A 14,678-nucleotide genomic window follows, 5' to 3' on the forward strand; every position below is an offset into this window, starting at 1 on the left:
GTTTATTTTGCTTTTGTTTTCTTTACCAATTGAGTAGTCATAAAGTCACCTCTGAAGTCAAAATCATGGATATATATTCCATATTTTGTTTGATATATTTTATTGTGGCTTCTGGTCGAGATCTAGGTCTTTAATTCATTTTGACTTAATATGGTATACATTGTGAGACAGGGGTCCACATTAGGTTTGTTTGTTTGTTTTGCATCTGGATATGCCGTTTTCTCAACACTGTTTTTTCATAAATAAATTTTTATTTGGGGTACAGTTACCGACTTACAAACTTTCGTGCTTGATTTCAGTTATACAATGATGGAGTACCCATCCCTCCACCAGTGCCCATTCTCCACCATCACTGATCCCAGTATCCCTCCCATCACTTCCATCTTACCCCTCCACCTCCAACCTACCCCATCTCTGAGGCAGGACATTCCCTTTGGTTCTCTCTTTCCTTTTCGATGTTGTTGTTTGCAGTACTTATTGAGTGGCCATCATGTTTGTTCTATAGTCTACATTCCACATGAATCTCCCAACCCTAGTGGATCCTCCAAATACCCTTTACTTGATCAACACTGTTTTTTAAAAGAGCATTTTCTACCTTATTTATTGCATTTATTTATCCTTCTTTGTAATCAATTTATTATCCATACTTGTAGGGAATTACCTAAAGTATGTCCATTATTTTTCATTGCTCTCAAAGTATGTTTTCATTCCAATATCATACTGTTTTGATTACTAAAGCATTATAGTTTATTTTGAAACATTTGTGAAAGATAACATAGTCTCAGGTAGTTTAGGTTTATTGGGTTGTTCCCATCACAGTGTTTTCTTTCCTCTGGGTTTATTTGTAATTTTTTCTTTGTGCTCTGTTGACTTGTAAATATGTTTTTCTCTTCTCCTTAAGTCCTATGTATAATATATTCAGAGCAATGTCCTTTTTGTATGGGCACAGGAAGACAGTAGTAAATGCTATGCTTTTGTAATGTGGGAGTCATTTGACTCTAAATGATATTTTCCTCCTGTGCATGTGTTCTCTAAACCCAAACCTCAGCTGCCCTTACTGCCTAGCATTCACAAAAGCAAGGTCCCAGCATGGGACTGGATGGACCCAGGGCAAGCGGTGAGCTATGTGCTACCCTGGCATCAAGATTGGCCTGGCCAAAGTGCCTAATGTTTAATCATAAGTGGTCATGGAGAGATACTGTCATGATTCAAAAGGTAATAACTAGATTTGGACTCTACTAGGGTTAGGAATGATTAATCTGGACTGAGTGCTGTAGTCTGAGTCTGTGACAAGATGTTCCCAGAAGAGCTGCCCTACAATCTTCAATGTATCTCTTACTGTGTCCAGACAAAAATAACTAAAGGAGAAAAACACTTTAGGAGCTATTTTGTCTGTAGGTCATTAGGAAAGACTTCCTTAAGTTGTTTATGCTTCCAAACCAGGTGGAGCATGGGCTCTGAGGGCAAGGTGGAGAGAGACAAGTAGGGGGAGAGAGAGAAGCAGGGGTTCATAGTCAGAATCCAGAGCAGGTCAGAATTGAGAGAGGAGAGAGAGAGAGCCCAGACTTCAAGACAGCACGGAGAGATGAACAGTGAACAGTGATCTAGGAATGAGGGGCAAGGAAGAGTGCGTACGATTGGAGAGAGGAGAGTTTGAATAAACAGTAACTAATCAGCAACCAATCTGGTCCTCGTTCTTCCTTTTCCTGCCCATCACCTACAGCCATCCTGATCCTAATCATACACAGTGGCTCAAGAGCCACCCGGAGAGCCTGCAAACACACATCCTTCCACGGGCGAGCTCCTTACATATGTGTACCATAATATTCTTAAATTTGCTTTAGCTATTCAGTGGGTTTTATAATTCCAATAAAATTTTAGTGGTTTTTATTGAATTTCCATGAAGAATACCGATAGAATTGTGGTAGGAATTGCATTGAATCTGCATCTTTGAGCAGAATAGTCAATTATAATTATTTGAATCTATGAACTAAAGAATATTTTTCCATTTCTTTGTGTCCTTTTCTATCTCATTTAGTAGTGACTTATTGGAGGGGGGGTGTAAGAAGTCTTTTGCTTCCAGTGTTAATTCCAAAAAATTATGTTTAAATCTTTTTAATTTTGTTTTTTAGCCACAACTGACTGTGCTCAGGGCTTACTACTATATCTGTACTCACACTCCTTGTGGGGGTCAGGAAACCATATGTGGCATATTAGCATATTAGCCACATATAAGACAATTACCCTACATACTGTATTATATCTCTGACCCCAGAATTTTAACACATTACTTTTTATAAAAATTTTATTGAATAACCATGAGATAGTTACAAACTTGGGTTACAATCACACAATGATCAAATATCATTCCCTCTACCAGGCACATTCACACCACCAATATCCTCGGCATACCTACTTTTTCCCATCCTCCCCTGCCTCCATGGAAGACAATATTCTCTATACTCTCTCTCTACTTTGGGGCATTATGGTCTACAATACAGACACTGAGAGGTTATCATATTTGGTTCTTTATCTACTTTCAGCACACATCTCCCATCCTTACCAGTTACTCAAACCATCATTTTCCTAGTGATCCCTCTCTATTCCAGCTGCCTTCTACCCCTTGCTCATGAGGCAGGCTTCCAGCTATGGAGCAATCTTCCTGTCCCGAGTATCTACTATCCTTAGGTGTCAGCCTCATGTGATTTTTTTATACTCTACAAATGAGAGCAGTCCTATATCTGTCCCTTTCTTTCTGACTCATTTAACTTAGTATGATACTCTCCATGTCTATCCATTTATAAACAAATTTCATGACTTCATCTCTCCTAACAGCTGCGTAGTATTCCATTTTGCAGATGTACCAAAGTTTCTTTAACCAGTCATCTGTTCTAGTGCAATTGGGTTGTTTCCAGATTTTGGCTATTGTGAAGAGTGCTGCAATGAACATATATGTACAGGTGTCATTTCTACTGTGGTTTTTTTTTTGCATCCTAGGGATATATTCCCAGAAGTGGTATTGTGGGGTCATATGGAAGCTCATTTCTAGTTTTTGTTGGACTGACCAAATTGTTTTCTAGAAAGGCTGGATTAGTAGGCATTTCCACCAACAGTGAGGAGTGTCCCTATTTTTCCACATCCACACCGGCACTGGTTGCTTTTGTTCTTTTGAATGTTTACTAGTCTCTGTAGTGTGAGATAATATTTCATTGTTGTTTTTATTTGCACCTCCCTGATGGTTTGTGATGTGGAGCATTTTTTCATGCGTCTTTTGGCCATTTGTATTTCTTTTTTGAGGAAACTTCTGTTCATTTCTTCTCCCCATTCTTTGATGGGGTTGGAAGTTTTTTTTTTTTTTGTACAATTCTACTAGCGTCTTGTATATCCTGGATATTAGTCCCTTATCAGATGAGTATTGGGTAAATATTGTAAATATTATTTCCCATTCTGTGGGCTCTTTCTGTATTTTGGTCACTTTCTTTTGAAGTGTAGCAGCTTCTTAGTTTGATGTTGTCCCATTTGTTTATGTTTGCTTCCACTTGCATAGTGGGTGCTGTTTCATCCTTAAAGATGCTTTTGGCTTCAATGTCATGGAGAGTTCTGCCTACATTTTCCTCTATGTAGTTTATGGATTCATGTCTGATATTCAGGTCTTTAATTCACTTTGATTGGACTTTTGTGCCTGGCATTAGACAGAGGTCAGAGTTCATGTTTTTTTACAGGTGGCTATCCAGTTTTCCCAGCACCATTTGTTGAAGAGGCTTTTCTTGTTCCACTTCACATTTCCTGCTCCTTTGTCAAAGATTAAGTGGTCATATATTTGGGGGTATGTGACAGAATATTCAGCTCTGTTCCATTGGTCTGCATGTCTTTTTCTAGCCCAGTACCATGCTGTTTTAATTACTACAGCTTTGTAGTACAGTTTGAAGTTGGGGAGGGTGATGCCAATTATCTTCTTTTTTCCAAGGATTTCTTTAGCTATTCAATACATTACTTTTAATTAATTTCTTTTCTAAATCATTGTTTGTATATATAAATGTGCTGATTTTACAGCCTGTTATTACTACCATAGTGATTTATTGTTTCTATGAGTTTTTTCATAGAGCATTCACAGTTTTCTATGTACATTACTATGTCAGCTACAAATAGTGATAATTCAATTACTTATGTTTTAATTTCAGTGCATTGATTTGTTTTTGTTTCTAATTGTTGTAGATAGAACTTTCAATATTATTCAAATTTTAGTTGTGAAGTGAACATCCTTGCCTTGCACTTGATTTCAGCAAAAAAAGGCTTTAGTTTAATTTTGTTTTATTCTCCCATGGAGTATGATGTTAACTGTGAGTTTATTGTATAAGTTTTTCTGCCATCATCTACTTATGAAAGTAAAGCAGTGTAGCCATTGTTCCACATTTATACTTTTATGACTAATATTCTAGACTCCTTCTAAGATGTCTTACTCTCCAAATCTGCAGAAAATTACATTATATATCCAATGGGCCATGAAATCGTTTGAAGTAATAACAGCTCCACCTAGAGTTTCTCTCCTTACTTTGCCTAATCTACCCTGCCCCGCCCCCAATACACACACACACACAAACACACACACACACACACACACACACACACACACACCCCTTATTTTGTTTCCCACTTAAGTAACTCTTTAGAGTAACAAGACTCATGATGCTGTTGTATTGTCTCAGACACTGGGGCACATGTTTCCATAAATAGAAAAGAACTCTCTCCTTTATATTTATTTGATTCAATTTTACTGCAAAACTTAAAACTGAATGCTTGTGGACATGGCTTTTTCAGAATTTCAAACAGTACTGTTTCACCATCACCTTTTTCTGTTCTCAAAATGGCTAGGTCAAAGCGGCCACAGGATTCAGCCAAAACTGCAAGTCCTGTTGTTCATGTTGCTTGCCAAGCCACATATTACAAGTTCTAAGGTAGAACTTAGACTTTTCTGTTTGAAAAATCACAATCTTACCATCTGTTTCCATTTCCATATATTAATATATTCAACCTATAAGTTCATATGTGTCATTTTTATGAGGAATTTTGACTCCCATTTAAATAAAAAATACACATAAACCATGTGACATAAGAATGAATGAAAGCAATGTATTAGCCATTTCTCTAGCTATGTTTGACATTTGACACCTTAACTGAAAAACAAAAACTTAGCTTCAATATACAAGTAATTATGTACAAAAGAGTGAGACTATTAAACAAGCTCTAAATTATAATATATGCAATCTCTTTATCTATGTTTTTATTTGTTTTGGGTGACATGTGGCAATGCTCAGCATTTATTTCTGACTCTGTGCTCAGGATTCATTCCAGGTGGCTTAAAGGAAGCATAAGCGATACCAAAGTTGAATCCAGGTCATTCATGTGTAGCTGCCATCTCCCCAAGGCAAGTGCCTTATATACTGCACTATCTTTTTGACCCAATAGTTTCATGATCTCATGTTAAAAGAAATATGTAGCTTTCTCAAAAATATATGGGAATTATTTTAATAGTACATTACCAGGACCATTATTTTGACTTGACTCTTCTCTCTAATGTTAGTAAATTAAATTCATTCACAGGATTTCATATACTCAGTTCTTCTCTTTCACAGCACAGACATTTCACTTATATTCATAATTGCTGGAACACTCATTCTTTCTTTAAATTCTTCCTAGGCACAAAGAGCATGTATGGAAAACAGTGCAATTGTTTGATTAATCAATCATCTCTGTTAGTTTTCTATGATTGACATATCAAAATCTAAGACATTGGGAAGCTTAAACACAGAAATTAATTTTTTTTCAGTTCCTGAGGATAGAAGTTCAAAATAAAGCTATAGGCAGTTTGATTTCTCTTGGGAACTCTCTTCTTGATTTTTAAATAATAATGCTCTCTGTCTTTATATGTCTTATATCTTTGAATAAATGAATTATCATTGCCTTTCTGAGTGTGAAAATTTCCTCTTACAACAACACCAACTAGATAAGAGCACAATCCTAATGGCTCTATTCTAAATCAAACCACATATTTCAAAGACTTTCTCCAAATTTAGACATATTCTAAGGTACTAAGAATTAGATCTTTGACATTTGAATTGTAAAGGATACAACACAGCCAATAACAGTAAGTAATAATACTTACATAATCCACACAAAACTCAAAACTTCAGTCAGAAAGATTTAAATTTTTAACTTACGTGAATTTTTTCCACTATTTATTAAATCAGAATGCATGAATATCCCATAATATTTTATCCAGAGTGATCATTTCTAAGTATCTTTGTCACAGTAGTCTCTTTTCTATGCCAACTGTCATCTCCCCAAGCACTGGTGGGCTTTCAACCATGGACCAATCCTCCTGGCCTTTGTTTCTACTGTTCTTGCATTTAGTCTCATATTATACTTGCTGAAAGTAGGTAAAGGAACAAACACAATGTATCTGTGTTGCAAACCATAATGCTCAAAAGGACATAGAGAGAGAAAGAATGAAGTGCTTGCCATAGTGACAGGCTGGGTAGAGGTTGAGGATGTGGCAAGAGGAAAACGAAGGGCATTGATGGTAGGAAATGTACACTGGTGGGGTCAGAGCAATAGAACAATGGGCAGGGCCTTTGCCTTGCACGGGGCCGACTCAAGTTCTATTCCCGGCATCCCATATGGTTCCCCAAACACTGCCAGGAGTAATTCTTGAGTGCAGAGCCAGGAGTAACCCCTAAGCATAGTTGGGTATGACCCAAAAATAAAAAAAAAAAAAAGAAATGTACACTTGTGTTGGAACATTGTATGACTGAACTGGATCATAAATAGCCTTGGTACGGTGTACCTAACAGTGACTTAATGGAAGAACAATAAACTATAAAAATACAGTAATTTAATTTCTCCATTAAAAAATAAACATAATTTATCTCTAAAATGAAATTTAATAAATATAATGAATTCCATAGGTAAAATCAAGAAATCAGCTTGAATCTCGGTGTTTGTTTAAAAAGAAGCTAGTAACATATCTTAAAAATCTCAACAATTATTTTTAAAAAATGTACAAGTATATTAGGTAAATAATATACTGAGAGAAAGTGTGAAGAATGATGAGTTTCAAAACAGGACAAAATGAAAACAAAATCCTTAAGAACCTAAACCCAAGGGCAACATTTACACTTTAGGTTATTATATCGATGAATTTTGTTTTAAAAATTTTATGAAATCATTGTAAAAGAAAAGCAGAATCTTATCCTCAAGAGGATAAGAAGAAAATCTTTGTGGCATCAGACACCCTGGTTGTGATTTGGATGAATTACATAATCTTTCTGAACCTAATTTTTTTATCTATTAAACAAAAAATAATTTGACATGAAAATAAATATGCAAAGTAAAGAGCTTTACATGATGTCTAGAAAAGAAATATTCAGTAAATGAGGGGAAAGGAAGGATATTAATTAAATTGAATCCTGAATATTCAGTTTTTTCATATTAACACCTGATTGTGGGTATATGGTTAATTTGGCACATATTTGGGTTTTAGCTCAGAGCAAGAGATGTATCAGTTGGAATCATCATCATCTTCATTAATAATTTTGTACTTAACCTCTATTAAACATTTTCCCTATGAGACAATATGATTAAAGTTTCATATGCATAATTTTACTTAATCCCCCTATCTGTACACACACACACACACACACACACACACACACACACACACCCTACCCACATAGCCCTCCAATGTGAGAAATGTACTATCATTATCCATGTTTTATAAATGATGAAAAGTGATTTTCCCAGTGTTGTATGCTTGTCTGTAACTCAGGTGTTTATGATTCCAGATACTGAATTTTGACTGAAAATAGTTACTGCCAACTGGTAATCATATTATCAGATTATTTATTTATTTATATGTTTGTTTAGGTGAAGCAAGAAAGTTTTTATTAAAACTTGCTTACAAAGATTTAGGGACAGAACATGTTCAATAGAGAGAACACGGGTTTATCCAAATTGAATATAAGGAAGCAAAGGAACAGATACAGGCAAGCATAATAGATGTGCAAGGGAGAACACAGGTTTGAAGAGCAATCCCCAATTGCTAATAATATTTGTATCGAATACAGAATAGCAAATTTGCAGAACTATATTAATGAGATTACTAGAAATTTTCTGTATTAAAATCTATTGAAATTACTTATTAGAAATCTTAACATACAGACATACAAAACATCAGGTATTTTTGTGTGGCCTAATTTACAGAGAAGACATGACTGCAGAGTAGACTTGTTGTTTGGATGTATATTCAAAAAGATAACTAACTTGTGGATCCTTTTAATTAATTTTTGTAAACTAAAAGGTAATTCTTCCATTAGGAATGCCTTTGCTGGTCACCTTGAAGAGTATGTTTAAACTCTTAATTAGAGAGTTTAAAAGGCAAATCTTTGTTCTTACTAGCCTGCCCTGTTACAGATATGGAAAGACAGAATACTAAGAATAACACGAATCATCTTGTTCGCCATATCACTAAAGTTAAGAGCAGCATAAATATTAAGGATTTTAATTGCGATTCTTAAATTAATTCATCTTATTGTTTAAATCATTTTAACTAATTGTTCTCTTGTGCAAAACTGAAAACTCCTGAATGACCCAAATTTGCTCATCTGTACAAAAATTTTGAGTAATTACATTTGAATTAACCATGACAAACCAATATTCACTGTTTTTTTCTCTGTTTGCATATAAACTTACTCCATTTCTTCCTGTAGAAAGTTTATTATGATTTTAGAATAGAAAATACGGAAAATGTTCTTGCATAAAATACTATTTTTATGTATGACTAAATTAACAAAAAAGCCCTGGGCAAAAAATAAGAAATTCTAGCAAAAAATAATTTCACAGATGATGTAAAATTTTTCTATGCAGCTCTAGTTATGAGTATATTGACCACAAAAACATTTTCATTTTTCTTATTTAGATCAATAAGTAGTCAAAGAAAAAAAAAACCTTATCAAAATGTTAAATGATAGTTTTGCAAAAAGAGCTTCATTTATTTCTCAGGAGTGTCCCATGATTTAATGAACTTACTTGCTCTGTTGCTATGGGAAAAAAAAGAAATTTATTTACATTGTGAGCATACTGTTTAGTTTTCAATAATATAAGGATTCATTCCATCTGCCAAAAATTGTCACAAAATATATTCTCAAAATTGGTTGCCTGTGAACCATATGTTATACTGTTGCTGATACTCTCCCTGGTACCTATTATTCTTGAAACACTTTCTGAAATTTTCAAGCTATTATCACAGAATCATTCAACACTATGGCCTCCAGTCATCTGTACTAACACTGAAATTTCTTTTAAGAGCAATAAAAAAGAAAAAGAGAAAATATTCAGAAACCAAAACGATACCCCTTTTCCTCTATGAAGTCTATACTGCAAGATTCTCTGGAGGAATTGGACATATACTCTAACACATCAACTCAGAAATGCATCAGAGGAGACTGGAGCAATTGCACAGCGGGTAAGGTGTTTGCCTTGCATGAGGACAACTCTGGTTTGATTCCCAGCATCCTATATGGTCTCCCAGCAACTCCAGGAATAATTCCCGAGTGCAAAGCCAGGAGTAACCCCTGTGCATTGCCGGGTATGACCCAAAAAAGAAAAAAAAAGCATCAGAGAATTGAAACGTATCTGCACCCATAAGCTTAAATAGTTGGGTATTTAATATAAGTGCTTGAGACATACTATATATTTGTGAAAATATGCACTTTTTTCATTTTTAAAAGTGAAAAAAAATTCTTTCCTATAAAAATCCTCACTCACACATTCATAGTTTACTGTAATATCCCATAGACATCTAATATTTTGTACTATGCGTTAAGCTATCTGCAGTCGGTGTTTTGAGCTTGTACTTATTTATTGTGTGGGGTGGCACACTTGGAAGTTCTCATGATTCTACACTCAGGGATCACTCCTGGCATGGTTGAGTGACCATAAAGAGTTCCAAGAATGAAACACAGGTTAGTCACATTAAGGTAAGGACCCTACCTGCTGAACTATCTCTGCTACTCTATTTTGAGTCTTTAGGAATAACGTTTTATATCTATTTAAATTTGACAACTTAAGATGTTTTGCTTAACGTTACTATTATATTTGTTATATGTTCAAATGTCCTGCATGTTTATTATGTCAATAAACATAGTAGCTTGGGGATATTGAAGGCTGACAATATCTAATATGAATAAGATTAAAAAATAATCATTCAAGGTCAGATCAGAAGCACAGTGGAAAAGGCTGACCCACATATGGTCTCTCAATCCCCACCAAGAGTAATATCCAAGTAAGGACTCAGGATTAAACCTTGAGTGTTGTAGGGTGTGCTCTCCCAAAGAAACTAAATGAATAAGTAAATAAAAGATAATATTGGGCCCCACACAGGCCTTGAGATTAAAGTTGATCTTACTAACATCTTGATTACAACCTTATTAGAGATGTCTTGCCTTGCATGTAACTGACCCAGGTTCAATCCCAGACATCCTATATGGACACTTGAACCGGATAAATAGCAATCTGTGAATACAGAAGCAGGAGTACATCCTGAGCACCACCACGTGTGGCCTAAAAACAAACAAACAAAAAAGTTGAAAAGATATTATATATCTGTATATTCATCAAATTAGTTTTCTATCCATCCACCTTTTTGTTTGCACATTAACATATTTTAAATTTTTTGTTTCGTTTTGTGTTTTGACCATACTTAGGGCTTACTCGTAGTTTTATGCTCAGGGATCACTCCTTGCAGTGCTTAGAGGAACATATGTGGTATAAGGCCAGCAACTTACTCACTGTTCTATCTTTCCTGTTCCTAACCAACCCTCTTCTGAGCATTTTTTTCCATTTTTTACATTCAGATCAACCAAACTTTATATGAATAATGACAATAAAAATTCTTAAAACTAGAGAAGACAAATTCTTGTTGCATGACAGATTCTGTCAAGTCTGTCATGGAAGCAGTGAGCGGGTGAGAAATGGGGGGCATACCAGAGATATTGGTGATGGGGAATATGTACTGGTGGAGGGATGGGTATTTGATCATTGTGTGATTGTAACCCAAACACGAAAGCTTGTAACTATCTCACGGTGATTCAATAATTTTTTTAAAAAGATTAAATTGGGCATTATCTTCATTTGCTTTCTCTTTTTTTAAAAATTGTATCACCATGAAATAGAGTTACAAAGCTTTCATGTTTGAGATTCAGCCATAGAATAATGAAACACCCATCCCTCCAACAGTGCACACCTTCCACCACCCACACCCAATCTCACACTCTGCCTCTGTGGCAGACAATTTCCCCAGTGCTCTATCTTTAATTTTGGACATTAAGTTTTGCTCAAAATTTCCCACCACTATTCAAGCCTTGTTTGGAGGTTCTAGCAGGGGAGCGCAGCTACTCGTATACCCTCGACGGAAGATCGGTCCGTCTCTATTCGGGGAAGGCCGTCCTCTTCGACCGAGCGCACAGCTTCAGGAGGGACGCATATGGAGCGGTTAGGGAGGAAGGGGATACCCGCCTAGCCAGCCAGATCAGCCGAATCAACCCTGGCGATCATGGGGTGACAGATGTCGCAGCCAGATCGCCCTCACAGCGGTAGGGCATTTGCCTTGCACGCAGCCAACGTGGCCGACCTGAGTTCGATTCCTCCACCCCTCTCGGAGAGCCCGGCAAGCTAGTGAGAGTATCTCGCCCGCACGGCAGAGCCTGGCAAGCTCCCCGTGACGTATTCGATATGCCAAACACAGTAACAACGAAGTCTCCAATGGAGACGTTACTGGGCCCGCTCCTGCAAATCGATGAACAGCAGGAGGGCCTTTACCTTTACCTTACCTTATTCAAACCTAACTACCAGTGGTAGACACTAGATAATTTATTTTCCATTGCTCATTTTGAATATCATATGAGCTCGCATGGCTGCAATTATAAATATAAATTTCTAGATTGTAAATCGTTGGGTTCCAGAGATAGCTCTGTATGGTACTAATCCATTTTAGGATTAAATCGGGAGTCTCTGAGCCAGGGCTGTTGATGTGCCAAGATGGCACCTGAAGGCAAGTGGTGGGTGTGACAGCCTATCTGCTGGGATGTGGGGGAACATGGGGAAGGGCAGCCCAGGTTCTCTGCTGCCATTCTGCCTAAAGATTTAGTCCTCTAACCCACATACTGGGGGATTGGGGGACTTGCTTGTGGGAGCTCTTGGTCACCGTAATTCCTCTGCAGTTGGTGTGGAGACTGTACCTGATCTATCTGTGGTGTCCCAGTGAAATTGGCCCAGAATGGGGCCTGGAGGGAGAGATCTCTGGTACTGGAACAAAGACATAGCTAAAGATCAATGGAACAGTGCTGAACATACTGACATTTCCCCCCAAATATATGATCATCTAATCTTTGACAAGGTAGCAAGAAATGTGAAGTGGAGCAAAGAAAGCCTATTTGACAAATTGTGCTGACAAAACTGGATGGCTACTTGCCAAAAAATGGGCTCAGATCTCTGCCTAACACCATGTACAAAAGTAAGATCAAATGGATTAAAGACCTCAAGATCAGACCGGAATCCATAAGGATTTGAAGACAAAGTTGGCAAAACCCTCCATGACATTGAAGCTAATGGTATCTTCAAAGATGTCACGTCACTGGCCGAGCAAGTGAAAACAGAGATAGACAAATGGGACTATCTTAAACTAAGAAGCTTCTGCACCTCAAAAGAAACAGTGAACAAAATACAAAGACAGTCTACAGAATGGGAAAGGATATTTGCCCAATAAACATCATACAAGGGGTTGATATCAATGATATATAAAGTACTGATTGAACTCCACAAAAAGAAAACATCCAACCCCATCAAAAAATGGGGCGATGAAACTTTCTCAGAGAAGAAATCCGAATGGCTAAAAGGCACATGAGAAAATGTTCTACATCATTAATCATCAGGGAGATGCAGATCAAAACAACAATATTATACCACCTCACACCACAGAGACTGGCCCACATCCAAAAGAACAAAAGCAACCGGTGCTGGTGCAGATGTGGTGAGAAAGGGACTCTCCCCCACTGCTGATGGGAATGCCCACGGGTTCAACCCTTTTGGAAAACAGTATAAACGATTCTCAAAAAATTAGAAATTGAGCTCCCATTTGACCCAGCAATACCACTCCTGGGAATATATCCCAGAGAGGCAAAAAGTATAGTTGAAGTGACATCTGCACTTGTTTGTTCATTGCAGCACTCTTTACAAACGCCAGTATCTGGAAAAAACCTGAGTGCCCGAGAACAGATGACTGGTTAAAGAAACTTTGGTACATTTACACAATGGAGTACTATGCAGCTGTTAGAAAAGATGAAGGCATAAAATTTACATACAAGTGGTACTACATGGAATCTATCATAAGTGAAATGAGTCAGAAAGTGGGGGACAGACGTAGAAAGATTGCATTCATCTGGGGAACATAAAGTAACAAAATAGGAGACTAACACCCAAGAATAGCCCAGATAAATACCAGCAGGTTCACTCTATGGCTTGGAGGCCAGCTGCACATGCTAGGGGAAAAGGCAGCTCAGATAGAGAAGGGAGCACCAAATAAAGGGTGTTGGGAGGATCCTCCCAGTATGGGAGATGCATGCTGAAAGTAGACTATAGAGCAAACATGATTTCTACTCAATGCCTCTTTTGCAAACCACAGCGCCCAAAAGGAGAGAGAGAACTAAAGGGAATGTCCTGCCACAGAGGCAGGGTGGGATGGGAGGGAAGAGGGGTGGGAGGGATACTGGAATCTGTGGTGGTAGAAAATGGGCACTGGTGGAGGGATGGGTACTTGAATATTGTATAATTGAAGCACAAGCACAAAAATTTTTGTCTACAACTGTATCTCATGGTGTTTCACTTATAAAAATTTTAAAAAATAAAGAAATAAAATCCACATTACAAAATTTTCATCAGATTACATTTGGGTGAGGTCCATCCTGAGATGGTAGATTCAGGTTAGGGGTGTGGCAGCAATTTTGATTTGTGGAAGCAAGTGGCTACCGGGGGTTCTGCTTGTATGGGCACAGGCCAACCCACACCCCTCCATTTTACCCTGTTCTGTTCAGCCATACATGTGTCAGAACTTTTCTGCGGTTTTTGATCTCTTTCAACATTTATTTAAGGATTTCTGAAGCAAGGCCGGCAGTAAAGCTTATAGGGTGGCGCTGGTGTTGGTTCATGGGGGTGACTGCCAGTGCTTCCATGTGTATTTGGAAGCGGGGGGAGGTAACCCACCCCAACTCAGAGAAAGCCTGTAGATTTCAGTCACAAAACCCGCATACCTTATTTTCAGTAGATTATATCTTGATGAGGTCCATCCTGAGACGCTGGAGTTAGGCCAGGGATATGGTGGCGATTTTGGATTATGGAAGCAAGTGGTTGCTGGGCACTGTGCTTGGGTGAGCCACCAGACCAACCCACCCCCCTTCAATTTATCCCAGTCTGTTCAGCCTTGAGCGGGTCTGAAATTAACTGTGGCTTTTGATCTCTTTTGAGATTTATCTATGGGACTCTGAAACAAGGCCAATAAATGAGCTTGTATAGTTGAGCTGGACGTGGTTTGTGGGTGTGACTCACACATGCCTAAATTTTGGCCACTT

The sequence above is a fragment of the Sorex fumeus genome, unplaced genomic scaffold (genome assembly GCF_029834395.1).
Source record: "Sorex fumeus unplaced genomic scaffold, SorFum_2.1 ptg000098l, whole genome shotgun sequence".
In the NCBI taxonomy this organism is placed as follows: domain Eukaryota; kingdom Metazoa; phylum Chordata; class Mammalia; order Eulipotyphla; family Soricidae; genus Sorex; species Sorex fumeus.